Genomic DNA, 27,324 nt, shown 5'->3' with positions numbered 1-27,324 from the left:
TTTTGAGATGGATTTGATGACGTCACCCTAGGCTGAACATTGCGTGAATGAAGAAGATTTGTCTTGACTGATATTAGGACTTAAAAATCAAATCTCAGTCCAGTCTTTTGAGGACAACAGTAAAAGCTGCTCCTGATCTGTGGAACATGCATAATGAAAGTGTGCAGCAGATGATCTGATGAACTTTCACCGATTGAATACATAAACATGGAAATAATGACAAATAAAAAAAACTTGTGAACTCTTTCTGTGTCAGGTGGAAGCAGCTCCAGTCACACTCAACCTCCTGATTCTGAAGGCCTCTACAACCAGAGCCACTTGGAGGGTATGTATGTTTAGGAGCAGAAAGCCTTTCACTGAGCTGAACCAGACCAGAGTCTGGGCCCTGTCAGACTGGGTCCAGTTTTTGTCTGGGTGCTGGTTTTATGCTTTAAACAGGAAGTTCCTTTTCTGATTAACTTTCACTGATTGAATACACAAACATGGAAATAACAACAACATGTGTCTTTCTGTGCGAGGCGGAAATGCTGACAGTTACTCAGAGCCTGTGGATGGTGCTCGTGATGATGATTCAATCCCATGGAAAAGTAAGTACTGTAAATTCAGAACCATGTCCATGGCATATTAGGAAAGTGAAATAGTTGCTGTGTTTACAAGATGTTGCTGCCACTTGTTTCCTGGTGTTTGCTGAAGCAGTTTGTGAAGATGATCACCAACTCACTGCTGAGTATTTGATAGTATTCATTAGTGTATGTGGTTTGTATCAAAGTGTCAGTGGCCTCCTCCAGCTCTGCATGCAGACCCTGTCTCAAGCAGAGCTGACACATAGACGGGCCTGTTTCTTAGGCTTGGATTGATCTGAAGCAGAGATGGCTGTTTGAGGTAAAGCCAGTTGACAGAACTATTTTATTCAAACCAGTAAAAGAAACATGAAGTGACTGGTCTCCAGTCTACAGTTAGATTTAGTGACTGCTTCCTTTACGGGCAAATTACTGTCTTAATGTAAATGTCTTGTCTACTCTCTAGGTGATTGGCCCGATCATTGTACTGACGTTGATGTGATAAACCACTTAAATTTGACTGACAAAGTCAAGTTCTACCTGGCCAGGCCAATCCAAGACAACAAAAGGTCCATAAACTTGACATTGGATATACACCTCTACAGCATTCTAGACGTGGTAAGTGTTTTTAACATTTACTTACTGTTTGTTTTCTTCTGTCAAAGCTATATCACTGCTTTATGGATTTATGTCTGTGGAAGTAGATCTCAGGCCCCGTTTACACGGCACGTTTCATCTGAAAATGCTAAAACGCTGTGAAAATGCAGTGATAAAAATCTGCGTTTACACGGAAACACTGATGGACTGAAAACGCTGTAGTAAGCATACCAGGCCTTTAGGTGGTGCTATAGCTGTCTTGCTCAGAAGCCGCTTTTGGGAGATCTCCACCGAAGTAGAGTTGAGCCAGTCATCTGGTGTATTGGGGAATACTAAGTTAAAAAGTGGAGCAAAAGATGCACATTTTGTTGAAAGACAGTCAGCAGATACAGCAGACTGAGCAGCACAACACTGTAGTTCACGAGGATCGTAACAACGGTACTGTTGTCCTGTTGTATGCGTGTGCGCGAGACAGAGTGTGACGTTAGCATTTGCACTGAAAATGCCAGCTAACTGATCACACGGCAACGGTGTCGGGAGCGTATCAGAAAAATCCCACTCTGGAGGCCGTTTTCAAAAGTTTGCGTTTTAGGTCGGCTGAAACGCAACAAAACTTTTGCGTTTCACCCTAAAACCGTTGTCGTGTAAACGGCCCCTCAAACTCAATCTGTATGTAGTCAAACCATGGACCAATGAGCAAGTCCAGATTCTAGAGCTTGCAAAGCCCCCATCTGTTTGTGGAAACTTTTAAAAGTTTTTCGTAACTTTTTTCTGGTGCTTTAGGCCTCCTGCAGGCCTCTTTGGGATGGTCTGCAGTGAATCAACTAACTCCAATCTCCCCATACTCAGCTCTCATCCTCCCTCCCCCCCAAAGGCCCAAAAAGCTTTTTCACAAGCCTCCCCAAAACCAAAAGAGCCTGTGAAGAACCTCCCTCCCAAGGCAGAAGCAGTTTCTTTTATTCCCTTGTGTTAGAAGTTTCTTTGGTACCAGATGATTGGAAAGACGTTCCTTTCCTCAGTACAACATGGTGATTGGCTGTTCTTTTTACTGAAGATGTGCGTAGGTACATATTTGGAAGGTGTGCATCAGTATTCCGCTTTGAGTTCATAATAGAAACTTCTGTTACAACTAAATCTGGAGTAGACCCAGGTTCAGTGTCCTCAGATGTTTCCATGTTATTTCTGTCATAGCTGGCCTTGGACCTGCAAGTCATCCACTACTTCAAGAGGGAGAATGTCTCTGTCACTAGTGGACAGGAGACGTGATGATTTCTTCATTTGATGAAATCTTTAAATGTAAAAATGTTACTCAGAATTCAGAGATCCTTTCAGGTCTTATTGATCTAAACAGCAACATTACAAAATTCAGCAAGCTCATCCATTCGGCAGTGTCCAGCTTCATCCGCTGTACTCTTAAAGACATTAAAGGGGACATATCATGCTTGTTTCTCCTTTTCTCTATGCCAGACTAGGATGCCTGTAAAGCATTTCTGCCCTCAGTACAAGTCATTGAGTTCCTTCACTGCCCCACAATAGCGTTCTCAATATCCTCAATTTAGACCATTCTGAAGATCTCGTTGAAACGCTCCGTTTGGAGAATGACCTCCAGTAACCTTGCAACGTCACATCCCTCTGTGCTCTGATTGGTCAGTTCTATCAGAGGGGCGGAGGGGGTAGAGCCAGGGGGCGGTTTTGGCAGCATGGCAGTATTTACAAAATCGCCATATTGGATGGGGCAGACCGAGCGAGTTTGCTGTTTGCCAAAACTTCACCGTAAGGCATTGATAGCACTAATAAAATGGCAGAGTGTAGGAGACGTCCTTCTGTATAAGACCCCGAGTCAGACCCGGACGGTTCTGCAGCTCAGGAGGAAGAAAATCCACCTCGACACAGATCATCTCAGGACGCTTCAGTGTGTGACTAACTGACATCACAGAGGAGGAGCTGCTTTATCAGATTACGCCAATAGAAAGAAAGGTATCTCATGTCGTCACGTTTGAAATCACGCGACCATCTGGAAATGACCTATTTTCGGATGCATCAAATCTCGTTCCAGGATATGAGAAAAAATACGGTATATCATTTTTTGAAAATTCAGGGGGTGAAAGGTCTTGTTTTCAAATTTATCATATTATATGTAAGTATTAAATCAGGGATCAGTGTGATATGTCCCCTTTAAAAGCAATGTCGTCATTTTACTCATACCCCAAAGCTTAGGGGGCAGGAGGGACAACTGGCAGCTGAGTTTAAACTGATAGGCATTCCTTAGTTTTAGCCTGTGCTGGCTGCTTTACGTAAGATGCTGTACAGTTCTCAAGTTTTTTTTATTGTCCCTAAAAAATATATATTCAACACTTATATCAGCATAGCAGTCAGTCTTTCTGATATTGGTCTGTTTTTTTTTCCTTTGTTTGTCTCTTTAACATAAATGACTTGTGAATTTTAGTAATAGATTTTGTAACCCTGACTGTCCTCAGTTCCCAAAAGTTCAGTGTCATAGAAAAGAATAAAAAAATGGAAAACACTTTATTTATCCCCAAGGGAAAATTCAGGAGTCACAGCAGCAATCAAGAAAACAAAAGCAAGAAAGTGAATAGAAAGTGCAAAAAGGTCCACAAGAAAATAGATGCCGACAGCCCGTCCACCATGTCATGTCTGTTATTGTTTGCAGTGATCTCCACTACAGAGTCATGTCTGTATTTATCAATGCAGTGATCACCACTACAGAGTCATGTCTGTTTTTATCAATGCAGTGATCTCCACTACAGAGTCATGTCTGTTTTTATCAATGCAGTGATCTCCACTACAGAGTCATGTCTGTTTTTATCAATGCAGTGATCTCCACTACAGAGTCATGTCTGTTTTTATCAATGCAGTGATCTCCATTACAGAGTCATGTCGTTTTTTTTTAATGCAGTGATCTCCATTATAAAGTCATGTCTCTTTTTAATGCAGTGCCGCCTAAGCTCCATCTGCTGCCTAAAGCACGAAGCACGCTTAACTTACAATGGGTAACTCACATCCATCCACGGTAAACTAATCCCAACAGCAGCATAATCCATAGCCCAACGTGAGTGATCACCACAGTTATTCAACCCAGTTCTGTCTCGAGAGTCACGAATGCGCACGTTTACAGAGAGGGCTCAGAAGCAGCCGACCAATCGCAATCATGAGCATAACAAACTTGGCGAAACAGACAAATTACTGAGAAAGGACACACCATGGCAGATACCAACTGCAGACAAAATGTGTAGCAACGTGTACCAGACTGTCCAAATGTGTAAGTTACTAATCAATGGCTCAATCTGAGATTGATCACACTTGTGAATCTAATGAAACAATATACTGTGCAAATTAATTGTGTGTATTGTTTCATTAGGTTCACAAGTGTGATTGGATCTCTGCGGTACCGTGAGTGTGTGGTATCATTTCCACTTTTTCCTTTACTCTGTGTACAGCACGGTTGTGTCATTAGCTCTCAACTATCTTTGTAGTTTTCCTTGTAACGGACTTTCCTTCTTTTCAAACTTACCATCCTATCGATCTGTAGTAGTTTTCACCATGCACTCTGTCTTTTTTTCCCACAAGGGTGTACACTTTTTTCGATGTTCTGACGACTGTTTTTTCTGTTAGCCTTTTAGCTCCCCAGCACTAGTGATGTCTTTTCGATGGCGTCATATATGTGTCATATGTCGAGCGAGCGATAAAACACACATACGAGCAAATTATCTCGTACCACATGCGCATAGTAAACTGCCGCATGCACTTTTTTATTCCTCGCCCGCACAATTCAACAACCGAGAGCGTACAGGGAGATGCAAGAGAGTAAAAATACCCAGCAAGAGCTAAAAAAGAATGCATAGTGATAGGTATATGAAACTCTACAGCACGCGCACAAGGAGCTGCTTTGCGCGCGCTGGGGTGTTGCAGTGCTCTCCCTCCGTGCACTCTGCTTGCTCAAGTCACAGACTTTTGACAGTTTGGGGGCGGAATCAAGGGGCCAGCCCTGCCCTCTTATGATTGGTCAACACCAAAGAGAAACACACCCCCACATGGGTGCCCTTTTCAGAATTTTACGCCATAGACAGGAAGAATTCGTGTATGGTTCATTCTTGATTATTCTGTTTCAAAACAAAATAAAAAAAAAATGAAAAAACTGACTTGTTTTTTTGTTTTTCTGCTTTAGAACCAAAACCGAATAATGGAATAACAGAAACACAGAAAAAAACCATGTTTTTCTGTCCTGGTTTTAAAAATGGAATAACTAAAAATAATAAAAGATTGTCTCAAATTTGTTTGTTTGATATTTTGTTTTTAAATGTGAACATCTCTATATAAAAATTAGACAAATAACTCACATTGAAGGTTTATACAGACATGTTCCTGCGCTTTTTTTTTTTAATTTAAGTAACAGATCGCTGATGATCCACTCCATCTTATCCGCACGCACATGCACACTCCAGTGTGTTTCAATGAGACAGTAAGTGCACAATCTGCTGCTGTCTGATCTGCCCTCAGATAAACCAAAAAACATCAGAGAAGGTGATTAAGCTGTGTATTTTTACTCTCTTGCATCTCCCTGTATGCTCTCGGTTGTTGAATTTGTGCGGGCGAGGAATAAAAAAGTGCGTGCGGCAGTTTACTCTGCACATGCCGTACGAGATAATTTGCGTGTATGTGTGTTTTATCGCTCGACATATGTCACAAATATGACGCCATACTTCTCACTCTAGCTCCAGCTCTCACTCTGACTCTCCTTCTGCGGCTCATTTCTGCCAGATGTGTTGGTTCAGTTCTCCTCCTGGCCTTGTGTTTCCCTTTTGTTTGTGTGTCTTGTTTCACACCTGTATTTGATTGTGTAATTGTAATTTCATTGTCTTTGTTTTTACTGCTTGAGACGCCCCATCTCCTGTGGATGTGGATTTCTGCAGCAGACAGAGGGGCATTAAGAGTACCTTTGGGGGGCATTTCCTCAAGTATAAATGGTTTACTCTACCCATGTTTGGGTTCTTTTCTTCACTCTGACCACTTGCGGGTTGACTTTTTCTTCGCAAAGAAATTAAAACCTTGCTGGCTGGAAAAAGTCTCCATTTCATTCTTCACCAGAAACAGGAAAATTTCCACAACAGATTGCTCCCTTGTCTATGTAGTCTCTCTGCTGCTTAAGCTCCCCATATCATGTGGCTGTGCCATGCCTTCCAGTGAGTTTTCCAGTATTTTTGGGTTTGATATTGGGATTTTTTTTTTAAATAAAACTTTTATTTAGTCTGCATCTAGGTCCACCACCTCTTGTTTCCTGCCCTTGTGGTTCATGATAGATTTTTTTTTTAAGCTGTTGCTGGCTTTGATATTAATCAAATGTAAGTTTATCTGACCTTTTGTGCTTGATCAGGATTTTTTCTCTTCTCACAGAAAGAAAAGGAACAGGAATTAGTCGCTTACTTTTGGATAGACATGGTGAGTTCTCTCTAATGACTTTTTGTTTGACTTAAAAAACACCTCCCTATTAAAGGATCAAATTATGACTCAAATATCTGAACTTGACATGTTGTTCTTTTTAGTTCTGGAAAAATGAATTCATTGAATGGAAAGCGAGGGATTTCTGTAGGACTTATGGGATCATTGTTCCTGCTGAGCTGTTGTGGAAACCAGATTTGACCATTGAAGAAGTGTAGGTTCATCTTTATGTCCTCCACACCAGAAAAAGCTCTTTGCACATGTCTTTCTGACCAAACTCTTTCAGTTTTTGTTATAAACCTTTGTTTTTCTTAAACACATTGACCTGTATCACATCCAGTATCATCAGACAGTTCCTTATGCTCCTCACCAACCCCAAACCCCTGCAATGGGACATACTCTCCTCCAGAGCATCACATGAGGCCATGTGTCTAAGTGGTGACGGCATCTCTGGATCGTCTGTCAGTCAGATCCAATGTGTCTGTACATGTGCACTGTCATAACTCTAATCAAATAGAAACAGTAACAGAGCTTTGTCTGTGTTTTTAACCTGTTTAACACGTTCACATGAAGAAAACCTGCCCTCTGTTAATTCTGTGTGCACACTGATCACTTTACTGGTGAAATGTATCATTACTAGATTATTTATGAATTATTCATGCTTTATCTAGAGTCTATCTAATGGTGAACTCTGAAACGTATTTATATAACCTGGTTTACTGTGTCTCAGAGAGATAAAAGTTATAAGTCGGTAAAAATATCCCGTTCCTCTATTCTATTCTATTCTATTCTATTCTATTCTATTCTATTCTATTCTATTCTATTCTATTCTATTCCTGTTCCTTTCGCCTTTCCTCTGGACGTCTTTTTAGCCCTGTCTTTTCTCTCCCATGAAACTCTGTTGATGTGAAGTTTCATGTAGAGAAGCCTGAACTGCTGCAGCGTCTAACCCGAGAGTGATATTCCATATGGGGCGTGTCTGTCAGTGAAAAGACTTCCACAAAGCCTGCTCTTGTGTTTCCTCAATCATCGCTCCCATGATCAGTCTCCTTCATCCCCTCTCCTCTCTCCTCTGAGCACAAGTATCGCTTTGGGACAGTCTTCAAAATGGCGACTGGCAAAGTACTTCCAGTAACGCAGAGGAGAGAGGATACTGCAGTTTATTGCTTTGAGACACACCCACTCTACAGTTAGCCTGTTAGCATGGAGGAGACTCAGCCTGCTGGACTTCATCCTGCTTTATTATAAATTGATTCACTGAATCAACCCTTGGAGGGAGATGACCTCTATAGACAAAGAGGACTTAACAGGCCTTAAAGGATCCACTAAAAGCAAGAATCTGGATTATCAAGCCAGAGCAGAGATCTACTGGTGTTTCAGTTCTAAAGGTCCCCCTTTGAACTTGTAGGGAGATCTTATCTAGATGACAGACTGGTGATACTTTAAGCCACATCCAGAGTTTACCAGGACACAGGTCTGTACCAAGTCCCTCTGCACCTGTCCTCTCTTCATATGTCCATGCTGCTGTCTGAGGTGTTAGGGCTCAGTCTGTGCCGTCAAAGTGTTTTTATTATTTAATCACTGAGATGAGCTCAGAGCTTCATTTGACTCAAATGATGAAAAAGTTGAAATGTTTCTCTGAATGTACACTCAGGTGTGTGTCTGTTCAAACTGTTGGCCTTCATTTAAAGAGACTCTTTCATGCAATGATTCATCAGTTTGAATCTACAGCACGCTTTTAGAGTCACTTGTTTTTTTTCTCTTTCAGAACAATCAAAGATAAGCTCTTTAACACTCAGTATCTCACTGTGAGGTTTAATGGAGGGATATATCAAAGAAGTGGCATGGTGCTGGTCAGCACCTGTAAGATGGATTTCTACAGATTTCCCTTTGACACTCAGATCTGCAACTTAACATTCAAGTCAATCCAACACCCGTGTGAGTACAACTCTGAATGTTTGTGTTTTTAACATTAAATCTCTGATTCTTGGGATCAGGGACCAAACATGCTCCACATTTGACTTTTTTTTTTTTTTTCTCATGTCTACTATTTGTTACAACAAGCTGTTTGTTCTAGCCTAATTACGACTGTGTGGGACCTTTGGACATGTAGAAAACACATTTCATTTATTCATTTTAGAGTGAGATATTTTCATTTTTCCATCAAGATTATTATTTGACATTAAGTTATTTATTGTTTGTTTTGTCTTTAAGGGTAGAGTAGGATTAACTTTCATATTCTGGTTGTTTATGATTCATATACACACTTGCCGGCCACTTTATTAGGCACACCTGTCCAACTGCTCGCTTACGCAAATTTCTAATCGGCCAATCGCACGGCAGCAACTCAATGCATCAAGGCATGTAGACATGGTCACGAGGATCTTCTGCAGTTCAAAGCGAGCATCAGAATGGGGAAGAAAGGTGATTTAATTGATTTTGAACATGGTATGGTTGTTAGTGCCAGATGGGCTGCTCTTAGTATTTCAGAAACTGCTGATCTACTGGGATTTTCACACACAACCATCTCCAGCATTTACAGAGAATGGTCCCAAAAAGAGAAAATATCCAGTGAGCAGCAGTTCTGTGGATGAAATGCCTTGTTGATGCAAGAGGTCAGAGGAGAATAGCCAGACAGGTTGGAGCTGATAGAAAGGCAACAGTAACTCAAATAACCACTGGTTACAACCGAGATCTGCAGAAGAGCGTCTCTGAATGCACAACACGTCCAACCTTGAGGCAGTTGTGAAGGCAAAGGGGGGTCCAACCTGGTACCAGCAAAGTGTAGCCAATAAAGTGGCCAGTGAGTGTAAAAGAAAACTTGCTAACTCTGTCAGCGTCCACCTGGCCTCCATCACGCAGGTCTATGAGCAGGTCTAGAACAGTTCACCGAGGTCAATGGGTCTGGAGTCCCCTCGTACAGGACTTCATGGCACCAAGAGCAGAAACCTTGTCTTTGTTAAAACTGGAAGGAAAGTCTCACACTTTTCTCTCTTTCTCCATCATCAGCACGGCAAATGAAGCTTCTTTCACGTTTAACCAATAATGACATATTATCGTTTACTCGTGATTCCATGTAGACTGAGTCAGAGTGGCTTCTCATGAACGTAACCGTGGATACCTCAGAGGTCTACAATTTTGGCTTCCACTTAAGCGTGCTGGTTTACACAGTGAGTACCAACAGATCTGTACCCACGCGCACACACACACACACACACACACACACACACACACACACACACACACACACACACACACACACACACACACACACACACACACACACACACACATAGAGCCCATTGGTCCATCTCTTCCAAACAGGCCGATTGAACAACATGGACTGCTGCAGAGCATTAGCTTGTTTGGATCAACACACACCTGTTCAGCTCCCCTCATCCTGGACAGCTCAAGTTTTTCTCCTTTCCACTAGTTTGGTTCCAAACACTGATGTTGCTTTGAAATGGCCAAACTGTCCCCACTGCTTACTGAGTTGAGTGTAGTTCAGTCTATAAAGAGAGAAACAGTGAGCATTAAACAAAGACTTGGGGCTCTAATTTTGTAGCCCTACGCCGGCCTTCACCGTGCGGACAGGGCGTGACCAGCGCACTTTGCAAGTTTCCTGCAGTGCCAAGAGAGTTGCAGTCAAGGTGCAGAGGAGCGCAGAGCTGCGCATCCACGCCTCCCTCCGCGCATATGGCAGAGAGGGAGGAGAAAAGCCTGAGTGGGTTTAACACAGCCGAGCGCTGTTTTCACCAATCAAATGAGCGCCTCTCCTGGCCTTTAAATGCCCTGCGGCCGAGGAGCAGCATCTGATTGGTCTGAGTGATCCCCAGCACTGCGGAAGATATGCAGGAAAGAGCTGGTAGCGGAGACTGTCAGAGCCGCTGTCCCTGCAGCAGCAGGAGAATGGACAGCAGGGTACATCGGAGGACACGAAGCGTGTCACCGTGTGGGCCAGCTCCCGGGACAGATGTAATCTGTTCCTTTGTCATTAATAGGAGTACAAAATGAAGAGACAGTTACACAGCTGGCTTATCCATTCAGAACACTTTTGATCCACCTGCACTCCTGGTTTGTCATCGCCAAATAGCAGAACCTTTGGTGATATACTGTATACTCTCCCAGTGTCTCTGCCTCATCCTCCTTACAATAATGTACTCCATCTTTTTAGATCACGTGAAAAAAAAAGACTAAAACAGAGAAATATAGGAAATCACAGGTAAATCCTGAGTGACATATGTTTATTTTGTCTCTTTTTTCTTCGTCTTTTCTCTCCCTCTTTTCTTTGAATTAAATGAAATGAGAGAAGCCAGATATATACTTAGTATCAGATGTTAAGGCTGTTTATTGTTTAATTGTAAGAAGTGCATCAAAATTCTAGTTGCCGTCAGGTTAACTTTCCATTATGACAAATGGCTTTAATCTGACATCAGAGATGCGACGGGAAAATTAATATATATACAAATGTATAAGCTGGTTCAGACGGTTATATTAAATAGCGATTACTGTGATTGTTTACTGCATTAAAATGTGCCTGACACTCTGGAAACCTGCCTCTGAGGCTTTGTTGACATGTGCGCACATGTGCGACTGTCACCAAATTACAGCTGGGGAAGGTGCGCTCCACCTTGCGCCGAGGATAGAACAGGTTGGAGCTGGCGAGCTTTCAGCGCACTGTTTTGGCATAAAATTGTCACTGCGCCAACATGAATCTGCCAACACCTCCCCCTGGTGCGCCGTCACACCCATCTCTGCGCAGACGGTCTACCAAATTGTCAAATTGGCAGCGCACGGTGGTGCTCTGCACGAAATTAGCACTGCGCATGGTGCGCCAGGCTTGTGCCCCCTGCTCTGCGCCACGAAATTAGAGCCCTTGGACTGTATGATAACCCATATGATGCTAACCTGCTGATTGAACAGCTCATTGATATGCAATGGGCACAAAGACTGTTCAGCTTTCTTAACTGAAGTATTGGAACAAAAAGACCAACCTGATCTTAACCATGATTTCACAGATGACCATAAAGAGGCGTTCAGTCCTCTATGTGGCCAACTTCATAGTCCCCGTCCTGTTCTTCCTGTGTCTGGACTTGGCCTCCTTCCTGATCTCAGAAAGTGGAGGTGAGAAGCTGAGCTTCAAGGTGACTGTGCTGCTGGCTGTCACAGTGATGCAGCTGATTCTGAATGATATTCTGCCTTCTTCTTCAGACAGGATCCCACTCATAGGTAAAGGAGCTCAGAGTCCTGCACTAACTGATGGATCTTTAGCAGCACCTACTAACTCACTGTGAGCTCACTGATTGCTTTGCTCTTTCTGTCACTGCTTTCTTCTTTCAGCCGTCTACTGTATCGGGGTTTTTACTCTGATGATGCTGAGCCTCTTGGAGACCATTTTGATGATGTACCTGATGGAAAAGGACCATGTGTCCCAAGACCAAGAGGCAGATAAAGACCAAAGCCTGGATGAGGACTGCAGGGACCAAGCAGGAAAAGTCCATGAGTGCTTCAGAGGTGAGATTCAGCTCAACTAATGTCAATATTACAGAAGGCTTTCTGACAGAGGAGGAAACAGACAGCTGCTTCATTTGTGGAGCAGCAGAGTCTTTCTCCAGATCTTCCTCATGTAGAATCTATCATTTCAATTTGTTGTCTCTTTGTTCAGGCTCTGAGCTGTCCCATGATTCTTTACAGACATGAACAAATCCATTCCTTGTGTGCGTGTCTTTGACCAGTCCCCTGCTGGGATGCCTCCTGAGCTGCTGCCAGGGGTGAAAGAGGTCAGTATGAAGTTGTACACTCACAGGCCAATTTATCAGGCACACATATCCAACTGCTTGTTTATGCAAATTTCTAACCAGCTAATCACATGGTGGCAACTCAACGCATTTGGGCATGTAGACATGGTTGAGACCACCTGTTGCAGTTCAAGCGAGCATCAGAATGGGGAAGAAAGGGGATTTAAGGGACTTTGAGCGTGGTATGGTTGTTCTGTGGGCCAAAATCTCTCGTTGGTGCCAGAGGTCAGAGGAGAATAGCCAGACTGGTTTCAGCTGATAGAAAGGCAACGGTAACTCAAATAACCACTGGTTACAAACGAGATCTGCAGAAGAGCAGCATTGAACTCACAACACGTCCAACCTTGAGGCAGATTGGCTACAGCTGCAGAAGACCACAGTGGGTGCCACTCCTGTTGTTAAGAACAGGAAACTGGGGCTACAATGTGCACAGGTTCACCTAAATGGACAATAGAAGATTGGAAAAATGTTGCCTGGTCTGATGAGTCTGGATTTCTGCAGCAACATTTGGATTATAGGGTCAGAATTTGGCATCAGCAACATGAAAGCATTGATACATCCTGCCTTTTATCAACGGTTCAGACAGGTGGTGGTGGTGTAAAGGCTGCTTTATGCTTGACGCATCCACGGGGTCCGTGTGGCTTCATGTCACAAACGACGTGATTTTTTGCACCTACGCCCCCTTGCATGGTCCTTTTCACACTGAAAATTTCTGCATTACTTATAGATAAAAAATATTCCAATATGCCAGATGGCAGAAGTGGTCCAAGATCAGAAATAATTCATGGTGTGAAATCGTGACCACTCTCGACAGAGAAGATGATTTGGTTAAAAGAACCTGGAAAAATCTCAGGGGCAGATTTGTAAAGCTGTTGTAAACAAAGCCAAACTTCTTCGACTCTTGATGCCGCATGGGGTGTTAAAAAGCATAAAAGCTTCACGTGTTCTCTTGCGCGGCTCTCATGCATCTTATTCCCATGCGTCCAGTTCGTGTGGAAAGCACAACATCGTCTTCTGATGCCTAGTGCCAGCAGGATAACGCTCCATGTCATAAAGCTGGAATCATCTCAGACTGGTTTATTGAACATGACATTGAGTTCTCTGTACTCCACAGTCCCCAGATCTCAATCCAATAGAGCACCTTTGGGATGTGGTGGAACAGGAGATTCTCATCATGGATGCACAGCCAACAAATCTTCAGCAACTGTGTGATGCTATCATGTCAATATAGACCAAACACTGTGAGGAATGTTTCCAGTCCATCCAAATCCTAAAACCAGTTGAAAAATCACTATAATATGCATTTCGCACGTTCAGACCTGAATGAGGTTTTAAATCGAGCAACAATAATGAAAAACCAAGAAGAGGGAGTGCGACAAAAAACATTTGGAACTTATAATTAAAAAAGAAAGAAAGAAAGAAAGTAAAAGATTGTTTATCACCCCATGAGAAGTTTAAGACCACAGGCTATTGATGCTAAAATGTGCTCAAAAGTTTTATTTTCTGTCAGACATTCACATGGTCATGCTCTCCTGATGGCTAAAGCTAAGAAGCTGTCTCTTCTTGAACTTGACTGGATCATCGAGCTGCATAAGCAAGGCCTTTCATAGCGTGCCATTGCTGCTGAGGTTGGACACAGTAAGACTCTCATTCCAATTTTTTTTTAAAGATCCTGAGCATTATGGACCAAAAAAGTCAAGTAGTAGACCCCAAAAAATTGCACCCCTGCGCTGAGCCGGAGGATCCGATTGGCTGTCTGTCAAGACACAGGGCGGTCCTCAGCCCAAAATAAGGCCCTTACTAATGCCGACTGCAACGGAATAACCGTCAGACAGCATCTGTGGGAAAAGTGTTTCAAAAATAAAAAACAAATCCAAAGACCTTGGTCTCCTACACCACAAAACTGCCCTTTCAGACTTTGCCGGGGAGCATCAAACATGGGACATTGAAAGGTGAAATAAAGTTTTATTCTCTGATGAGAAAAAATTAACCTTGACGGTCCAGATGGCTTTCAATGTTACTGGCATGACAAGGAGATCCAGATGTTTTCTACCCGGCACAGTGGAGGGGGTCCATCATGATCTGAGGCTTTTCATTCAGTGAACACTGGAGCTTCAGGTGGAGCAGGGTGGTCAAACGGCAGCTGGTTACGTGCAGATGTTGCAGTGGCCATCCCTAATGACTGAGGGCCTTGGTCTTTGTGGTAACAGCTGTTTTTTCAACAGGACAACGCTGCAGTTCACAATGCTGGGTGGATGAAGGACTTCTTCAGGGAGAATAACATCACTCTTTTGGACCATCCCGCATGTTCCCCTGATTTAAATCCAATAGAGAACATTTGGGGATGGATGGCAGGGAAAGTTTATAAAAATGGCCGTCAGTTCCAGACAGTTGATGCTCTTTGTGAAGCCATCTTCACCACTTGGAGCAATGTTCCAAAAAGCTTCCTGAAAACACTTGCATCAAGTATGTCTAACAAATTTTTAAAGTGATTAACAAGAACGGTGGAGCTACTCATTTCTGAGACCTACTAAGAAAAAAAATTGTTTTGGTTTGGAGAGTTTATTGTAATTTTTTGAGTGATGGTCTTAAACTTTTGATCAGCTGATAAACAGCCTATTTCAGTTTACTTGTTTTCAATAAATTACATTTTCAAAGTGCTTTTTGTCACACTCTCCCTTCTTGCTTTCGCATATTGTAGCTCTACTTAAAACCTCTTTAAGATCCAAATGTGCAAAAGGTAAATTCTAGCTATTTTTCAACTGGTCTTAAGATTTTGATCAGGTCTGTATTTCTGTGGAACTACTTTGATCAACTTTCTCAGTTGGTTGCACCAGCATGTGATTTGGCTACACCCTTTATTCATTAATTGATTGATTGATTGATTGATTTGTTTATTTATTTGTGTGTAGGAACTCTAGCTATTATTTTGCCAAATGTTTAACTATAAATATGAAGTTTATCTGCAACAAGCTCTGGCTGACAAAACGGGTTATTTTTTTATGTAACTGTGAAAGAAGACAACAAAAATGCTTCTTAAATAAAGAGACAAACAGACACGCATGTGTTCACATGTCAAGGTTATTATAGTTTCATTGTTCTGTTCAAACAAAAGAATAAAAACTGAGGCTTTACATAAAACAATAACTAAAATTTTTAAATGAAATTACAAAATGTACTTATAACCTAAAATGATAGAGAAAATGTTTTTTTTGTTGTTTTTTTTGTCTTTGTCAATCTGTGTCATACATGAACACATTACTTTTACCAATCAGGAGTGCTGACAGGCTGCCAACACTCCTGAACATGAAGGGAGTCTCCCATGTTTTAACATTTTCTCCTGCTGTTACCCTGGCTTGTGATTTTTCCTCATAATCCCACAACTTTAAGTTTGATCCTGTGAGTTCTGATATTTTTCAAAATCAAATCAAGTCCTGTTCTTGGGCGTTGCATTGAAAACTCAGAAACCACCCACCCCTCTCTCTTAGTTGGTTTGATCCAAAGATGCTGCAGGAGACCTCGGACACAGAGACAGGTAACTGTGCAGCACTTGTTGATGAGGAGTTTCTCAGAGCCTTAGCTGTTTTCTTATTTTCATTTTATGTTTCAGGTGTTGACCCGACATGTCTTGAGTTAAACTCTTGCTCTGGTTAAAAGACTGATTTTTCCTGGGGTTAGCCCTGATCTCTCTATCTAACATAAGCTCCGGCATGCTCTAATGTAGCATCCTCTTCAATAAGGAGAGTTTAGAGCAGTGTGAATCTTATAGTGAGAAGGCTGGCTCTTAAATTGTGAAACGCTTGTTGTTGTGAAGTTCTGTCTGTCTGTGTGTGATGCTCTTATGCGCTGCACGTGTACTCGATGGTGCTCCTTCTTCAGAACAGGAGAGGTGAAGGAGCCTGACTGAGCCAGTAAAAAAAGAGGGCGAAACTAAACCACGTCTTGTACGGTGACTGTGATAGAGAAAGCATTACAACATATGCACTCGCACAAACGCGAGGCTGAAAAAAAGGTCGTATGATGCGACCATTTTGGTTGCAGTCTTGAGCAGTACTAACGGCTGCAACCTGCAGGGAGGTGGGACTAGACATTCAGCCCCACCAATGTCACCAACTTCACACGCCCAGCCCCGACCACATCCACTACGCCATTGTGGTTTGTTCAAGGACAGTCGGGATTTCAGAAACTCGATTGAAACAGTGTACTTTCTGACTAAAGGCTGACTTAGAAAGAATAAGTAGTTTACCCAGCAGCCTTGCATCTTCGTGTATGATGCAGCCTCCCCAACAGACTGCAGCATAAAACAACACACTTGCCTCCACAGACTGATAAATCATCTACTACAGATGTTTCAACAATTATTCACACAAAATAATACAAAACATGAACATTTGACTGAAATTCTTCTTCTTCCCTGTCCACTCCTAAAAGGAAAGCATAACATGACAATAAATTTCGATACAAAAGTAGAATGTTTTTCAATGATAACTACAGTTATTATTTAGTCATGAACATATTTACTCAGTCTGGAAGAACTAGAGGAAGGATAAGTATTCGTTGAGTATATGTTTAATATAACTGATAACTTGTTGTCATTTTGTTTTCAAAGTAAAAAAAAGGGACCATTTCTAAAAGATAAAATAAAAATTGTATTGAGATAAAAATAGTCACTGACCAATAAAAGAGTCTTCACTCAGGAACACCAGCACAAATTTGGCAGAACTTGGAACAAAAGCCAGGGTGCATACATTCAGAGTAGATTCCCTGCAGCTCCCCTTTCTTCCCCCTTCCTGCACAGCCTGTGGGCAAATAAAAGATTAATTAACTAACAGTTCTTATTTGAAGCCCAACTTCATTTTTTCTATGTGCAACAGGTCTGCATTGGAGGCTGCATTTGCAGATGGGGTATTCTGAAAGACAAAATATTTATTACATTAGAGCCATTGACAGCCTCACACTAGATGCACATGTACTTGTAATGGGGAGATGAAAAGGGAGGGGTAGTAGTAAAAGTTATTACGTGATATGTTAAAGTAAAATAAATGAAATCATTAAATTTAGACCATACCTCCATGGTGGACTGCTCCAGATAAATGATTCTGTAGATGGTAAAGACATTTATGATTTTGTTGGGTCCGGTAAGGACTACATGGACTATGGTACTCTGCTGGAGGAAAAACATGTTCATCAGTCACTCAGAAATGGGTGGGATGCTGTGGAAATATCCACACACAAAAAAAGAAACAACTGACCATTAGATTCAAGACACACAAGGCCTATTAGCATTAGTGTTCTTTTACATTCTGGTTCATTCATTCAGTCAAATAAGTTTTAACTACAACTTTAACACATTAGATAACGTTTTTGTTACATTACATAACGTAACTATTTAATGTAACTTCCAAGTTCGTCACTTTCGACATACGCAATGAAAATGACAAACACAGACATACACCCCCGCACACACACACACGCACACACACCGCTAAATTGGGGTTGCAACCTATGGTTACAACAACAATGCTAAAGCTAACACTCACAACGCTGACTCTAATATCGCGTAGGATAATGTTACCACACAAGCTAAATGTTGACCATTAACCTGCCAAAATAACCTGAAGCTATACAACAGCAATATACAGCAACAGAATCGCCATGAGATATGAACAAAGCTTTTCATTCATTGCATTTATTGTAGCAACAGAATTTCACTCACCGACATGAACCATCTTGACACCAAAGCACGATGGGAAGAGGTGGAGTAACCTGGGGAGGATTTCTATATTTGGAATTGTTGGGCGGACCTGGACCTTTGTGGACGGGGCTGGACGTCTAGCCCTGCCTTCCTGCAGGCTGCAGCGATTTGACACTTTCTTCCTTCATTCAACACCTCCCCCCATCAGCAGCTTCTCAGACAGAGTGTTAGGTCCACTGTTGACTTTCATCTCAATGACTCCTCTTTTCCATCGTCTTCTTCCTCTAACTGCTCTAATACACCATGGTTTGTTTTTTCAGGGCAGCAGCAGCCAGCTGACCCAGGAGATCCAGGACTTTCAGAGTCTGAACAATGAGCTGAGGGAGGTTTTGAAGACAGTGGTTCTGCTTCTCAGCAGCAGGAAGGAAGAAAAGGAGCCCGGCTACTGGACCACAAAGACCAAAACACTGAACCGGATTTACTTCATTGTTTATCTCCTAGCTGCCAGTGTGTTCCTGGTATCTGTGTTTTCAGTTTGGCTCCATGAAGACCGCTAGAACATCTAAAGAGTGAAACCAACAGTACAGAGAGTCATAGAGTCCAGATGTTCAACAAGTCAGAGTTAAAGGCTTGATTTTGAGGATCAGTCCTGCTTCCTTAAAGACCCTGGGAGGACTCTAGACCTGATCCTCAAACAGTCTTACTCTTTTCCATTTGCCTGTTGGTTATTCAGAAGTTAATAACTGCTTCTTTCTAAATTTCTAAATCAGGGGCTGTGCAGAAGAAAGTCACCGGTTCGTTCCCAGCCTGGCCGGTGGGCCTTTCTGTGTGGAGTCTGCATGTTCTCCCTGTGCATGCGTGGGTTCTCTCTGGGTACTCTGGCTTCCTCCCACAGTCCGAAAACATGCTCACCAGGTTAATTGGTCACTCTACATTGTCCGTAATTGTGAGTGAGTGAGTGAATGGTTGTCTGTCTCTGCGTCAGCCCTGCGATTGGCTGGCGACCAGTCTAGGGTGTACCCTGCCTCTCAGGTGTCACTTTAATCCCCCCAAACAGATGGTCCTCACAGAGCCTTCCCACTGAGCAAAGGGACCATCAAAGGACGTCCTTTGAACGTCTGTTTGCTCAGTGGACTCACTCACTCATTCACTCACTTACTCACTCTCTCCTGCTCAGACGTCCACTTGACGTCCAAAAAGCTGACGTTCCAAAGTTGAACTGCACATTGTCGTCCAAGTGGGGTCATAGTTAGATGTCCAAACAGCTAACCTAACTTGAACGTTGTGTAGATGTCCAGAACTGGTCTTGGACCGACAGATGCTGTGGTGCTACATGCCAAAAAGCATGACAGGCAAGTGTTTGGGGCCCCGAGCTCGAAGGGGGCCCCAGAGAGCTGACCAACTTTCATTCACTACAGAGCAGTGACAGTGAAGAGAGTTTGCAATGACCACCTGTGCTCAACATGTTCACTGAGCTAGCAGGCTAACAACAAACACAGCTAACTTGGACAATACTTTTTCTTTAGCTATCAAATGAAAACTATGTCCAGATAAACTGAAGTGTCAAGCTAAGAATGTTAAATCACAGAATTCACAGACAAGAAATTTAGCTCATATCCTGCTAGGGTGCATGGATGGAAGTTATTGTATGTTGTGAGCCAGTGGTGTTTCTATTTGATTTGATTCTCCATGTGTGGTCAGTAGGCTTTCTGCTTCTTAAACTGTATTTCTTTCTTTCCTGTTTCATGTTGTAAATGTAAACCTAGTGTCATAATGCAGGCTTCAGCAGACACTTTAATCTTCTGAACTAGAACCATGTTAAACCCTTTTCCTCTGATTGAACTAACTAAATAATGAAGCAGAAGGAAGTAGAAGAACAGGGTCACTTTCCAACAAGTGTTGTCACTGACAGGTTTATTTGTGAGGAAGAATTTATTCAGAGACATTTGAAATGTGATTTAAAGAGATTAAAGGAAGTGGAGAAATGGAGGATAAATAAAGGTAGAAAACAAACCAACATCTTTATCTTAGAAAGAAGCAGAAGAAGAAAGTGATCCAGAGAATGAACAAGCCTGAATTGAAGCCTGGATTGGATTGGTGAGACATTTCACAGTCTCTCATTGTACAGCATGCACAGCAAGCTGCCATCTGTGGCCTACAGGCCATAGAAGCTGTTAAAGAGGATGAAGGGAGCATGAAAATGTTGCTTTGAGAAAGAAAATCAAAGCCAAGCATGAACAGTTAGTCATCAACTAATGATAACAACACCTCATAAACACTGATATGCACATATCTATATCTATATCTATATCTATATCTATATCTATATCAATATCTCCATATCCTATGTATGTATGTATGTATGTATGTATGTATGTATGTATGTATGTATGTATGTATGTATCTATCTATCTATCTATCTATCTATCTATCTATCTATCTATCTATCTATCTATCTATCTATCTATATCGAGCAAAGCGTTAGTTCAGGCACGGGGTCAATCTGCTTGGCTTAGCTCTCGTTCACTTGCTGAAGTGAAGCAACAGATGCACATTATGTTAAAAGACAGTCAGAAGATTCACCAGACTGAGCAGCACAAGCTCAACAGAGTTTCGCACAGATCGTAACAACGGTACTGTTGTCCTGTTGTATCTGCTCCACTGAAAATTCTGGCTTACTGTTTACACTGCAACGGTGTTGGCAGCATTTCGGAAAATTCCACTCCAGAGGCCGTTTTCAAAGTTTGCATTTTAGGTCGCCTGAAATGCTGTTTCCTTGTAAACGCGGGGCCGAAGCGCAACAAAACTTTTGCGTTTCACCCTAAAACCGTTGTTGTGTAAACAACCCCTTAAAGTGTGGTTTCTTAATGTGTGGTCCTCATGTCCAGAAAAAGGCCACAAACACATCTTGAAGTAGACTAATGTGAACCAGTCTATGTTAAAGGTCAAATCCATGTAGTGCTGTGGAACTACAGGAACATGTCAATAAATGAGCTCATTATGGAAAAGTTCCCTCATTCCAGTGCTTCACTTCATAAAAGCCAGCTCATATATTCTCTAGGTTCAGTTCACACAGAGTGAAATGTTTCAGCACGTGCTGAAACCCTCCTCTATCCAAAACACTCACAGACAGACTTCTGGCTCGCAGCTGTCTCTCAGAGCGCAGTCACACTGACCATCTGAACTGTGCAAAAACACGTGTGGCAGGGCGGAGTAATATTTAAGATTTTCACAGTTGAACACAGTTTTACAATACTTAATGTAGGCCTACAACAAATTCAATAAAAAAATGTAAAACTACTGTGACTCTCCCCAACATAAACTAACTAACCAACTAAACTAAAAGAAATCCAAACAAACAAAATCAACTCAAAGCAAGTTGAGGCAGACTACACAGAGGAAAGTGCAGGGACAACACACACACACACACACACACACACACACACACACACACACACACACACACACACACACACACACACCACAATCCTCACTATTATCTGGTGCAGCTTATTGTGAGTCAGTCAAACCAACATGTAAGAGGTGGAGAGCCCTCACACGGGGTGTCTAGCCTCCCAAACTAGTAGAGTCAATTTCTTAAAGGAAAAAAAAAAAAGTTGAATCACAAAAGAAAAGCAAACAAGCAAACCCAGTTGGTGAATTGTACTAAATTAATAAGAGAAAGTAAAAAGAAACTACTGTATGGACCTGAATATAGGATGACCATGATTATAAGACAACCCCCTCTTTTCAGGACCAATCTTCAGAAAAAGACTGATCACCAAAATTTACTTTGTAAATGTATTTTATTGAAATTCAGAGACAATCATTGAAATAACAGAGCCTGCTTTCTTTTCTGGCTTTAAGTACAATCACTCAGATCAGTGTTTCAAATCTGACGACAGCTCTGGTGATGGACATGCCTTTGTTATTTTGTTGTTATACAAAAAAAAGAAGAAGAAGAAGTCGATACCAGAATGTTGCCTAGGAAAATCAGGCTCACTATCAGTTGCAGTATTGTCATAAGTAAGGCTAACTATATGTTTTCATTTTTTTTTATACATGTTTTATTTAAAGTTTATGTATATGGTTATATAAATGTGTCATTGTAATCCCACTTTAGTTTCATCTTTTTTACATTAAAATGAAAACATCAGTACATATCTTGATGATAACAAGCAAATATATGGCTTTCAAATAGGGTTTTTTAGTAGAATTTTACAACTTTATTTCTTTATTTATGTCAGTTAGTCCTTTATTGTCTAATTCCCCGTGGTTATTATCATACCATCCCCGTGTTTTATGTTTTATTTTAAAACAGCTAAGATCCTTCAAGACAGATTCAAGGAGATTTCTGAGTCAGACTGAAGGTAAAGTTATGGTAAAGGAAAGTTTGAGGGCTCTTACTAAGTGCACATGGCATTCAATCATGAGGATTCATCCCATAAAACACTCTTCTTTGACTTTCCGTCCCTTCTGTTGTTTATTTGTGTTAGAAATAAATTGGAGTCTGATACCGAGTCAGCAGATCTCTGTAAATATGTGACTTTAAAATAAAGAGTGTTCAGCAGCAAACACTGAACAAATACAATTTTCTGCTTTCATCTGGAGTTTGCTGCTGTTTTCTTCTCACAGGGAACAAGACTCAGACAGATCACTGCAGCTTTCTACTTTTTCATGTTGCCCTCATTGTTTCATAGGTTGCATCTCAAAGCTCCAAAGTTTCATCTTTCCTTCCTCCACTGGAGTCGTTCACTTGTGTCTTAGTCCCTCCTACCAGAGATGTATGGGAGACACGCAAAGAAATAAAAAGAGGAGAGAGGAAATGAGGAAATGAAGAGAGGAGAAAGGAATTGAGGAGATTTGTTTTTAGAGCAATGAAACGTCCTCTCCTCTGCAGTGTCACATGAAGCCACATGTTTCACTGATGACAGCTGGTCACCTCTGGATCATCTTTTCAGTCAGCTCTAACAGCTGTTTGTGTGTCTGTACATGTGTGCTGTAATAACTCTGATCAAACAAAAACAGTAACAGAGCTTTGTCTGTGTTTTTAACCTGTTTAACACGTTCACATGAAAAAAAACCTGCTCTCTGTTCACTCTGTGTGCACACAGATCACTTCACTAGTAAAATGCCTCATTATCAGATTATTTATGAATTATTTAGCCTGATGTTGGAGTGTTCAGTTGTCTTCTTGGGTCTGGACGATAAAGCAAACTTTACTCGATCTTTGATCTTTAGCCTTTGGTGTATTTTTTTAGTGCCACTACAAGAGGTTAACCTGACACAAAGCTTGAGTGCAGGTGTCTTGCCTGCCTGTTACTGTTATCCTGTAATTTTTCTTGCCCTTTTATCACTGGTAAATGTACATTTTATGAACTAGTTTTTAAAGGCCCTGCTAGGAACAAGGGTTGGAAATTAGCACTCGCTATAAACTCTCTCTGCAGCACATCAGATTGATGCTTTGTAGTTAAACTGCATCTTCCCCATCAAATAAATTCAAATTCAATTATTAATTTTGTTGGTCCACACAATTAAAGCATCTAAAAAATAAAAAAGATTAATTCCTGAGAGATTTGAATTTATCCTGAAAAAAGGGGCAAAATAATTCACACAAAATACATTTTTGACACATTTATTGATTAAAAAGAGATGAAGGACCAGGCTGACTGTTTGTATTATTGTAGTTAAGGGTTGAGGTGTCCTTGAAAATGTTGTTATGATCTATTGTTCACACAACAGGCCCCCCGCCACCTTCTGCTCATTACTCCTGAGTGTTTACTGCCATCTAGTGGTCATTTTGTAGAAGTGTGTCTTAGAGAGGTAAAGCAGGGGTTATGACAGAAATGAGACTCAGAGTGAGGAGGTGATTTTGCTGGTTGATTTGTTCATATTACAATTAACTAACAAGCTAAATAAATACATTCTTAACCTTGTCTATGATTAGTAATTTCCAAGTGTCCTCTCTTCATGAAACAGAAGCCTGTCTGTCTGTGTGGTGTAGTAGTATTGATCAATCAATCAATCAATCAATCTTTATTTATATAGCGCCAAATCATAACAAATGTTATTTCAAGACACTTTACAAAAACATTTACAGGTCTAGACCCGTAAATGTTAATAAAATTTTATTAGCAGAAACCCAACATCAAGACAAGATAAGGAGTCTTATCTTATCTTAATCCACCATGAGTACAGGACTTTGCAGCATTTAGCAAGTTACAATGGCAAGGAAAAACTTCCCTTTAACGGGCAGAAACCTCGGACAGAACCAGACTCATGTTAGACAGACATCTGTCTCGACTGTGTTGGGGTTAGAGAGAGACAGATAGAGGAGAGAGAGTGGGAGAGAGAGAGGGGGGGGGGAGAAAAAAGGAGGGGGGGGGGGGTAGGGATACACACACACGCACACAGACACACACACAGACACACATACACACACACACACACACACAGAAAGGGAGAGAGAGAGAAACAGACACAGTCTGAAGTTTGGCGCTGTGGCGACAGTTAAGGTGAAACCAGCAGGCCAAATCCAAAGCTGTAGTAGCTGGTGTCGGACAGGAGCACAGCAGCAGGCCGTCTTCTTCACCGATCCCCAGGAACCTACAAGACAAACTCAGACCCTCCCAGAGAGGTGTATGGTCAGTAACTATAACAGGACAGTAAGACTAGAAGTTAGACTGACAGAAAAAGAGGGAAACAGGAGCCCTGTGTGTCAGTTCCCCCCAGCAGTCTAAACCTATAGCAGCATAACTAAGAGCTGGTTCAGATCTGATCCAGCTCTAACTGTAAGCTTTATCAAAAAGGAAAGTTTTAAGTCTACTCTTAAAGGTTGAGACCGTGTCTGCTCCCCGGACCTCAACCGGTAAGTTATTCCAAAGAAGAGGAGCCTGATAACTAAAGGCTCGACCTCCCATACTACTTTTAGAGACCCTAGGTACAACGAGCAGACCAGCATGTTGAGAACGCAAAGACCTAGACGGATTATACGGAACAATTAAGTCTTTAAGATACGATGGCCCGATGCCATTAAGCGCTTTGTAAGTCAAAAGAAGAATTTTAAACTCTATCCTAGATTTTATAGGTAACCAGTGTAGAGACGCTAACACTGGAGAGATGTGCTCTCTCCTCCCAGTCCAAGTCAGTACCCGAGCGGCAGCATTCTGAACCAGCTGAAGAGTCCTAATAGACTTATTAGGACAGCCCGATAAAAGAGAGTTACAGTAGTCCAGCCTAGAAGAAACGAAAGCATGGACCAGTTTCTCAGCATCGCTCCGAGACAAGATGTGTCTAATTCTCTTGATATTGCGAAGATGAAAAAATGCCGTCCTTGAGACCTGTTGGATGTGAGAGTTAAAGGACAGGTCCTGATCCAAAAGAACTCCCAGGTTCCTGACAGTGGTGCTGGAAGCCAAGCTGATGTCGTCAGAGGCGGCGATGTTGTTCAAGAAAGCTTCTCTGAGATGTTTAGGTCCAAGAACAATGACTTCAGTCTTCTCTGAGTTCAGCAGTAAGAAGTTTCTGCTCATCCAGGACCTTACGTCTTTGAGGCATGCTTCAAGTTTAGATAAGCGGTTGGTTTCTTCAGGCTTCATTGACAAGTAAAGCTGAGTGTCATCTGCATAGCAGTGAAAGTTTATGGAGTGTTTCCTCAATATAGTGCCGAGAGGAAGCATATACAAGATGAAAAGAATCGGTCCGAGCACTGAACCTTGAGGAACTCCATATTGCACCCTGGTGTGAGAAGAAGAGACGTTGTTCACATGAACAAACTGATGTCGATCCGAAAGATACGATCGAAGCCAGGCTAAAGCGGTTCCTGAGATACCAAGAAGACTCTCTAATCTCCTCAGAAGAATGCAATGATCAATAGTGTCGAAAGCGGCACTAAGATCAAGCAAGACAAGCACAGAAAGAAGACCACTGTCCGAAGCCAAAAGTAGATCGTTGGTTACTTTCAGCAGCGCAGTCTCAGTGCTGTGGTGGGCTCTGAACCCAGACTGAAAGACCTCAAAAAGACTGTTGCTATGAAGAAAATCACAGAGCTGACTCGCAACAACTTTCTCCAAGATCTTAGAAACGAAAGAGAGGTTAGATATCGGTCTGTAGTTGACAAAAGAGCCTGAATCAAGTGTAGGCTTTTTAAGAAGAGGCTTAATAACAGCAACTTTAAAAAGTTGGGGCACGTAGCCCGACAGTAAAGACGCATTAATCATCCTTAGTAAAGAAGATCCGACCAAGGGAAAGACTTCCTTTAACAGCCAAGCTGGGATGGGATCCAGAAGACAAGTTGATGGTTTGGCTGAAGTGACAGTTGAATCCAGCTCTGACAGGTCCACAGGCGAGAAGCAGTCCAGGAGTATATTAGCTCTAAGCGACGTTTCCGCAAATTCGCCATCGATCGAAGGTTCTATCACGGTTGCATGTAACACGCTACTAATTTTATCTCTAATTTTTAATATCTTATTGTTAAAAAAGCTCATAAAGCCCTCACTGCTAAGCGATAGAGGAACGCATGGTTCAGTAGAGCTATGACTGTTTGTCAGCCTGGCTACAGTGCTGAAAAGGAATCTAGGATTGTTTTTATTCTCTTCTATAAGAGTCGAGTAGTAAGTTGCACGCGCAAGTCGCAAAGCCTTTCTATATTCATTTAGACTATTTTTCCAACGCAAGCAGGATTCGGTTGTTTTAGTCGAACGCCATATTCTTTCTAATTTCCTCGATTGTTGTTTGAGCTCACGAGTTTGAGCGTTGTACCACGGAGCGGAACGATGTCGTCTGAGAGTCCTCTGTCTGAGCGGAGCAATTGAATCGAGGACGGCTTGAAGAGAACCCGTGGTATCCGCAACAAGTTGATCAAGCTGAGAGGGAGCACAAGAGCTCTCTGCAAAAGTAGAGCAAGAATTCAAGGCAGCAGGAATAGCTTCCTTGAAAATGTCTACAGCTCTGTCAGACAAGTTCCTGGACAGGATGATTTTGTTCGCAGGTGAGAAATCCGACAGCAAGAATTCAAAAGTAATGAAGAAATGATCCGACAGAAGAGGATTCTGCGGCAAGACAGCCAAGTTGACAGGTTCCACGCCATAAGCAAGAACAAGATCCAAGGTGTGGTTAAAGCGATGAGTAGGATGGTTCACAGACTGTGTGAAACCAAAAGAATCCAGTAAAGACATGAAGGCAATACAAAGACTATTGTCAGCGACGTCCACCTGAA

General features: G+C 41.9%; 1 pseudogene; it reads left to right on the top strand.

Moving 5' to 3' along the window:
- The first annotated feature begins 523 nt into the window (after nucleotides 1-523).
- On the top strand, nucleotides 524-18,935 carry LOC141786510 (5-hydroxytryptamine receptor 3A-like; annotated as a pseudogene).
- Nucleotides 18,936-27,324: the final 8,389 nt, after the last annotated feature.

This window comes from Halichoeres trimaculatus, unplaced genomic scaffold (genome assembly GCF_033239565.1).
Source record: "Halichoeres trimaculatus isolate MK-OKI-2021-1 unplaced genomic scaffold, fHalTri1.1 fHalTri1_scaffold_36, whole genome shotgun sequence".
Classification (NCBI taxonomy): Eukaryota; Metazoa; Chordata; class Actinopteri; order Labriformes; family Labridae; genus Halichoeres; species Halichoeres trimaculatus.
Note: the sequence above shows the minus strand (reverse complement) of the source record. Positions and strands in the feature narration are given on the sequence as shown.